The sequence below is a fragment of the Mirounga leonina genome, unplaced genomic scaffold (assembly GCF_011800145.1).
Source record: "Mirounga leonina isolate KUSES-001 unplaced genomic scaffold, KU_Mleo_1.0 Mir_92, whole genome shotgun sequence".
In the NCBI taxonomy this organism is placed as follows: Eukaryota; Metazoa; Chordata; class Mammalia; order Carnivora; family Phocidae; genus Mirounga; species Mirounga leonina.
In genome coordinates, this window is record NW_023270852.1 from 5,372,502 (window position 1) to 5,380,157 (window position 7,656).

The window sequence follows — 7,656 nt, forward strand, 5'->3', positions numbered from 1 at the left end:
GAGGCTAGGAAGTCCAAAATCAAGGTGTTGGTGGGACCATGTCCTCTCTAAAGGCTCTAGGGAAGATCTCATCTGGCTTGTTCATGGCAGAATCCCCGAAGACTAGAATAGTAACTGGTACATGCTCAACAAAATTTATACAAATAACAAACAGGTTAATAATTCAGAGGACAGTGGATTATGTTTTGTTTTATGATAACCTTTTTATTCCTAAAATAAACTTGACATATATTCATTTTATAAAATACCAAAAACACAAACAGAAAGCTTAAAATGTGCCAGAATCACACCTTTTACAGATAAACCACCAACTGCTGACATTATTGCATATAGCTATCCAATATTTATACAGTAACTTTTTTAAAACATCATACTGTAAACACAGTGTTGTAACTTGTTACATTTAACATTTTGTGAATATCTTTCTGAATCATTACAGAATTTCCTTGACCTACCATGGGTTACATCCCAATATACTCATCCAAAGTTGAAATATTGTTAAGTCAAAATGCAGGCATACATCAGAGATACTGCAGGTTTGGTTCCAGACCACCGCAATAAAGCGAGTATCACAATAAAGTGAGTTGAATGTTTTGGTTGCTCTGTGCATATAAAGGTTATGTTTCCACTGTACTGTAGTTTATTGAGTATGCAATAGCACTATGTGGAAAAAAAACTGCAGATATCTTAATTTAAAAATACTTTCTTGCTAAAAAATACTGTCATTTGAGCTTCCAGCGAGTCATCTTTTTGCTGCTGGAGGGTCTTGCCTCGATGTTGATGGCTGCTGACTGATCAGGTGGTGGTTGCTGAAGGCTGGGGTGGCTGTGACAATTTTTTTAAAATAAGACAATGACGTCTGCTGCATCCATGGACTCTTCTTCCCACAAACGATTTCTCTGTAGCATGCGATGCTGTCTGATAGCATTTCACCCACCATGAACTTCTCAAAATTGGAGTCAATCCTCTCAAACTCTGCTTCTGCTTTATCAACTAAGTTTACGTGATACTCTAAATCCTCTGTTGTCGTTGCGACCATCCTCATAGTCCCTGCACCAGGAACAGATTCCATCTCAAGAAAGCCCTTTTTTCTTCTTCTCAGGAAGCAACTCCTCATCTGTTACAGTTTTATCATGAGACTGTAGCAATTCAGTCCCATCTTCAGGCTCCGCTTCTCATTCTTGTTCTCTAGCTTTTCCACCAATCTGCAGTTACCTCCTCCACTGAAGTCTCTCCTCAAATGTCATCCATGAGGGTCAAAATCAGCTTCTTCCAAACTCTTGTTAATGTGGATATTTTGACTTCTTTATTGTTATTTTTATTGATTTCTATTATTAATGGCATCTAGAATGGCGAGTTCTTTCCAGAGGTTTTCAGTTGATGTTGCCCAAATCCATCAGAGGAATCACTATGTGTGGCAGCTATAGTTTTACAATGTGTTTCTTAAATGAGACTTGAGTTGAAATTATTCCTTGATCCGTGGGCTGCAGAACGGATGCTGTGTCAGCAGGCATGAAAACAGCAGTCATCTCGTTGTACATCTCCATCTGAGCTCTTGGGTGACCAGGTGCATTGTCAAGAGCAGTAAGATTTTGAAAGGAATCTTTTTTCTCAACAGTAGGGCTCAAATATTCTTAAAATATTCATAAATCAGGTTGCAAACAGATACGCTATCACCCGGGCTTTGTTGTTCCCTTGTTTGAGCACAGGCAGAGTAGACTGGGCCTAATTCCTAAGGGCCCCAGGATTTTCAGAATGTTCCAAGAGCAATGACTTTAACTCAAAGTCACCAGCTGCATTTGACCCTAACAAGAAAGTCAGTCTGTCCTTTGAAGCTTTGAGGCCAGGCATTGACTTCTCTTCTGTAGCTATGAAAGTCCTAGGTGACAGCTTCTTCCAATAGAAGATTGTTTCATCTACACTGAAAGTCTGTTTAGTGTAGCCACCTTCATGACTAATCTGAGCTATAGCTTCCAGATAACTCGCTGCAGCTTCTTTATCAGCACTAGCTGCTTTACCTTGCCTTTTAATGTTACAGAGATAGCTTCTTTCCTGGACACCTCATGCACCAACCTCTGCTAGCTTCAAACTTTTCTTCTATAGCTTCCTCATCACATCCAGCCTTCGTAGAATTGAAGAGGGTTAGGACTGTGCTCTGGATTAGGCTTTGGCATAAGGGAATGGTGTGGCTGGTTTGATCCTCTATCCAGAATACTAAAACTTTCTCTGTATCAGCAATAAGGCTATTTCACTTTCTTATCATTTGTGCATTCCCTGGAGTAGCACCTTGAATTTCCTTCAAGAACTTTTGTTTTGCATTCACAACTTAGCTTAACTGTTTGGTGCCAGAAGCCTCGCTTTTGGCCTATCTCCACTTTTGACATGCTTTCTTCACTAAGCTTAACCATTTCTAGCTTCGGACTTAAAGTGAGAGACTTGAACACATGGTTATTAATTGGCCTAATTTCAATATTGTTGTGTCTCAGGCAGGGATTAGGGAGGCCTGAGGAGAGAGAGAAATGGGAGGGAATGGCCAGTCGGTGGAGCAGTTAGAACATATACAACATTTAAGTTCATCACCTTATAGGAACGCAACTCACAGCACCCCAAAACAATTATAACAGTAACATCAAAGATCACGGATCACAGATCACCATAATAAATAATGAAAAAGTGGGACACCTGGGTGGCTCAGTTAGTTAAGTGTCTGCCTTCGGCTCAGGTCATGATCCCAGGGTCCTGGGATCCAGTCCCATGTCGGGCTCCCTGCTCAGCGGGGAGTCTGCTTCTCCCTCTCCCTCTGCCCCTCTCCCCTGCCCCCCCCCCACCGCTTATTCTAATAAAATTTTTTTTAAATAAAGTAATGAAAAAGTTTGAAACATTATGAGAATTACTAAAATGCGATGCAGACAAGAAGTGAGCAGAAGCTATTGGAAAAATGGTGCTGAAAGACATGCCCCATACAGGGTTGCCACAGACCTTCAATTTGTAAAAAACCGCACTATCTGCCAAGTGCAATAAAGCAAAGCACAATAAAAAGAATATGCCTGTACACCTATCATAGCTTGGCCTGGCCTACCTTCAATGTGCTCAGAACATTAGCCTGCAGTTGGACAAAACCATCTAACACAAAGCCTATTTTATAATGAAGTGTCGAATACTTGGCATCCTGTAGTAAACACTGTACTCAAAGTGAAAAACAGAATGGTTGTAGGACAAGAGAATGGTTGTGAATGTTCCGTTGTCTACCCTCATGATGCCACTGCCCAGCATCACAAGAGAGGACCGTACCACATCTCACCAGCCCAGGAAAAGATCAAAACTCAAAGTATGGTTCTTACTAAATGTGCATCACTTTCTCACCACTGTAAAATTTAAAAAATCATCAGTCAAGCCACTGTAAGGCAGGGACCACCTGTATATAATATTTGGCCCTATCGATTTTTTTGGTTGTCTGGTGGGATGACCTATTGAAATATTAACCGAGATTCCCATACCCTTTTGAACAACCCCTTTTTCTAGGGCCCTTCACCCAATCAAGCAGCAGCTGAACAGAGCTAGTACCTTGGCCCTAGGAAAAGAACAACGTAAGAAACACAGATGACATCCGAACTTTGAGGTGGCACATTAAAGATGACGGCTCCCATTAAGAGGTCAGGTCTATGTCCCCTCCTAGTGAAGCCAGGTGGGTTTTGTGATTCTACCAGTAGAATAAGGCAGAAATGGTGTTGCCCCAGTTGCAAGGTCCAAGACGTCAGGAGGCTAACAGCTTCTATTTCCTGTTTCTGGAGCCGGGTCTTAGAGCCTCCTTGTGTGGGAATCTCTAAGTGCATGGAAAAGCCGTGGAGGACAAGACTTCATGTGAAGAGGGCATATGAGGCCACAGAGTACCCTTGCACCAGACACATGCATGAAGAGGCCCCGTGGAAGGGTATGTTTTACCCCTGCCAATCCCTACTCAAATTCCTGACCCACAAGACTGTGACCAAAATATGGGTGCTAGATTTAGCAAATAAAAATAGAGAATATCCATGGGGCACCTGGGTGGCTCAGTCGTTAATCGTCTGCCTTCGGCTCAGGTCATGATCCCAGGGTCCTGGGATCGAGCCCCGCATCGGGCTCCCTGCTCGATGGGAAGCCTGCTTCTCCCTCTCCCACTCCCCCTGCTTGTGTTCCCTCTCTCGCTGTCTCTCTGTCAAATAAATAAATAAAATCTTAAAAAAAAAAATAGAGAACATCCAGTTAAATTTGAATTTCAGATCAACAACAAATAATTTTTTAGTATAAGTATGTCCCCAATATTGCATGGGATATACTCATATTTAAAAAAAAAACTGTTTATCTAAAATTCAAATTTAACTGGGATTAAATTTTTATAGGTATAGTATTTGAAGATAAATTTTAAGTTTTTAACATTTGAAGATAAAATACATACAGGTGAAATATTCATCACGGTTTATCTGGCAACCCTAGACCCAAATAAAATGTACATGTCTTATACCACTCACTGATGGGGTAGTTTCTTATTCAACAATAGACAACCAGAACAGCAGGAACAGAAAGGAATCTGGGATGGATAATACACCAGATGTGGAGCTATACAGTTGCTGGACAGAGCGGTTTTTCTCACCCTTGAAAGCAAAACAAAAATAAAAACAAAAAACTTCTTTGATGGGAGAAAAAGAGAAATAGCGGGGCTAGGCCAGGAACAGAGGCTCCGGCACACTTTGTCCCCTCCCCGGCCCTCCCTCTCCCGGGCAGAGTCCCTTCGTGTAGGGGTGGGCGAGGGAAAGGACAGTGTCACACACAGATGTTGTAGGGACTGATCTCAGAAAGCAGAGGGAAACAGCCTTTGCTTTCAGTGTAGCCAAGGGCATTTGAGTGATGCCCTTGCCTCTGAGAGGGCATGGGATCACTGCCACAGAGCCAGTGGACTCAGAGGGACTCGGGATGGATGAGCTGGTGTGGACGAGTGACCGAGCAGCGAGGAGGCCTCTCAGTGTAGACAACCTTCCACCGCCTCACTGCAACCCCCACCACCCCACCCTGCAACCAACATCTGGCACTATACACCTTCCCAGGCCCTAGGAAAAGGGTCGAGGCAGCCCCCGTACTTATGGGGATTAATTTCCCTCATTCAGTGATATGAGTCTAAAATAAAACTCATTTCAGGTCATGGAAATAATGAAATGTATGTTTCTAGCCCACCTGAGTTAACAGATTACTTGGAGATGGCATTTGGTACTTACAATTTTATAAAAACCCGAGGAAAGTAGAAATGTTGATGTAGTAATCATCAAACTGTGACAAGATCAGAAATCACGTGGGAAGTCTTCATTCTCAAATGAGCACCCTCTGGATTGGCTAGCCACCTGTAGGTTCCACTGTTAAGGGACAAGAATCAGGGAAAACATACAAAATCTAGAGACGTACCATAACAGACCCGATGAGCGCCTCACCATATCCCCTCAGCATTTCCCATTTCCGCGTACTCCAGCCTGGCTTCCCATCCACCCGCAAATTGTTATCACAGGTGTTACTTTGGGGGAAACCCAAACTAAGACACATATTATTCAAGATTGTGTCTTCAAAGGCATATTCCATGAATCGATAATGTTTTTAAAGTAGGGGAGGATAGTAACGTCTCTCCTAACTTTAAGAGCCATTGTTAGTTTTTCAAAATAAGCTATTGTCCAAGATTCAAACATGTGACATTTGGATGGATTTCTGGGAACACTCCTATGTGTGAAAGTCGAGGACCCTCTGTGATTCAGTCACTCCTTCTCTTGATGGACCTTTGGGTTATTTTCAACCACTGCTAGCACAAACAATGCTTCAACTAACATCTTCGGCAAAATCTGCGCACACATCTTTGATTCTCTCTTAAGCACAAATTCCCAAGAGCGGGATCACTGCATCCAAGGATGTGAATCCATCCATATTGCCAAACTGCTCCCCAGAAAGGCTGTCCCAGTTTAGACTCTACCCCTTCCCTAGGTCTGGCTTTAGAAGTATTTTCTCAACTCGGTTTTCTGCCCCTCCCTGGCCATGCAAACACTGCCTTTGCCCCTGGCTGAGAACTCTGAAAGGCAGGTAAGCTGCAGACAGCGAGCTCAGATACAGCAGACGCCAGGCAGGGGCAGAGTTCTGGGTCCAGCCTCAGGGTTGAGAGACTCAGATGAGTAATAAGAGTTAGAGTCCAAGTCAAGGCTGACCCAGGGAGCAGGACCATAGCTACTAAACAACTGAAATTTCATACAGGGACGTAAAGGCTGAGGCCTCACCACACAGATCATGGCTGTAAAGGCTGCATCTCTGTGAGCCAGGTCAGGGCCTGGATGGCCCATAGGCCACCTTCATGCAAATTAGGAAAGGATGCCCCTTCTTCGGGTTAAAAAAGAAAGGTCAAGTTAGTATATCCCCGCATAACCTAACACAGCTCTGCCGGGTGTGCAGCGGCCCCGCTCCAAGTGCACACATCCCACAGGGGCACACCTGTGGACAACAGCGCACACGCTCCCCTCCCCACCCACCCCTGGTGAGGTGAGGCAATCAAGTCAAGTTCAAAGTCTCAGGGGCCTGGGAATCCGGCATCAAAGGCCATCAGCGAGACCGCAAGGGCAGCCGGAGGGCAGGCAGTGGTGGATGCACACATGTATGCAGAGTTTACGCACGGGCCCAAGCGCCGTCGTGAATTTAGGTCAAAGACAGCTCTTCCCCCCTACCTACCTACCTACCCAGGGTCTCTGTGCCCTCCCGTGTGCACTCACATAAATCAGAGTCCGTCTACCACGGGGATGATGCCCCTTCGGTGAATTCCCGAACATAGGCCACAAGGCTCCATTCCCTCAGTCCACAGCTGAGAAGCAGCCCCCACCTGGTGCTGGGTTGCGGGTCCTCCAGCTCAGGATGGGGCCGACTTCAGGGACGGGCAGGGAGGAGCTGGGGAGGCCGGATTCGAGCCAGGCTTCAGCCATCTCCTGAGGTAGTTCTCCGGGCTCAGCCCTGCCAACTAAAGGCCTCGAAGAGGAAAGAGGAAGGCTTTGGTAAGCAGCTGGGCAAGATGAAAGCCAAGCCAAGCGGCGTGTTGCAGCCTCCTTCGGGCAGGATTTCTTGGCACGTCTGGTATTTCGCCAGGAGCATCTCCGCCGTAAGCGTCTTTGCCGCAAAACTGATTTGCCGTAAGGCAGTTCTGCCGTAAAAGATAAAATAACGACACCTAAAAGAGGGGCATTTAAAAGGACCCAATGAAACGTGAAAAAGTTAATAAAATGATTCATTTCTTCCTTCATCAGAGAGGTATCCGCTTCCCAAATCCTAGGATGCGTACTTGTAACCGAGCCCCGGAAGGCGTTGTGAAAGCCTCCCACAGGGCGGCTGGCCCCGGGCGTGGGGACAAAAGGCTGCGGCTCAGCCGTTTGTGACTGAGCCTTGCTCTCGGGGGCCCGGGGGTCCTCTCCTCCGGTGACTGTGGCTTGCAGTCTGGCCCTCCACTCTGTGTTTCACACCTCCCGGAAGCCTGTCAATGGAGCAATAAAACCCAACTGACAACCGGCGTCCATACATTAGCTCTGCAGAAGGCAGTGGATGTATCAATGGAGGAATGTAACCAGCCAGCCCATTATTTTATCTTTTACTGCAAAACTGTCTTACGGT

General features: G+C 45.3%; 1 long non-coding RNA gene across 2 annotated transcripts; it reads right to left on the bottom strand.

The window, feature by feature from the left end:
* Positions 1-207: 207 nt before the first annotated feature.
* On the bottom strand, positions 208-7,156 carry LOC118004103. Of its 2 annotated transcripts, XR_004677479.1 has the most exons (3): positions 6,771-7,156; positions 5,250-5,384; positions 208-2,503 (listed from the first exon to the last, which is right to left on the bottom strand). It is a non-coding gene; the product is annotated as an uncharacterized LOC118004103 (long non-coding RNA). The 2 variants fall into 2 exon arrangements; XR_004677478.1 differs by lacking the exon at positions 208-2,503 and having other exon boundaries at positions 4,423-5,384.
* Positions 7,157-7,656: the final 500 nt, after the last annotated feature.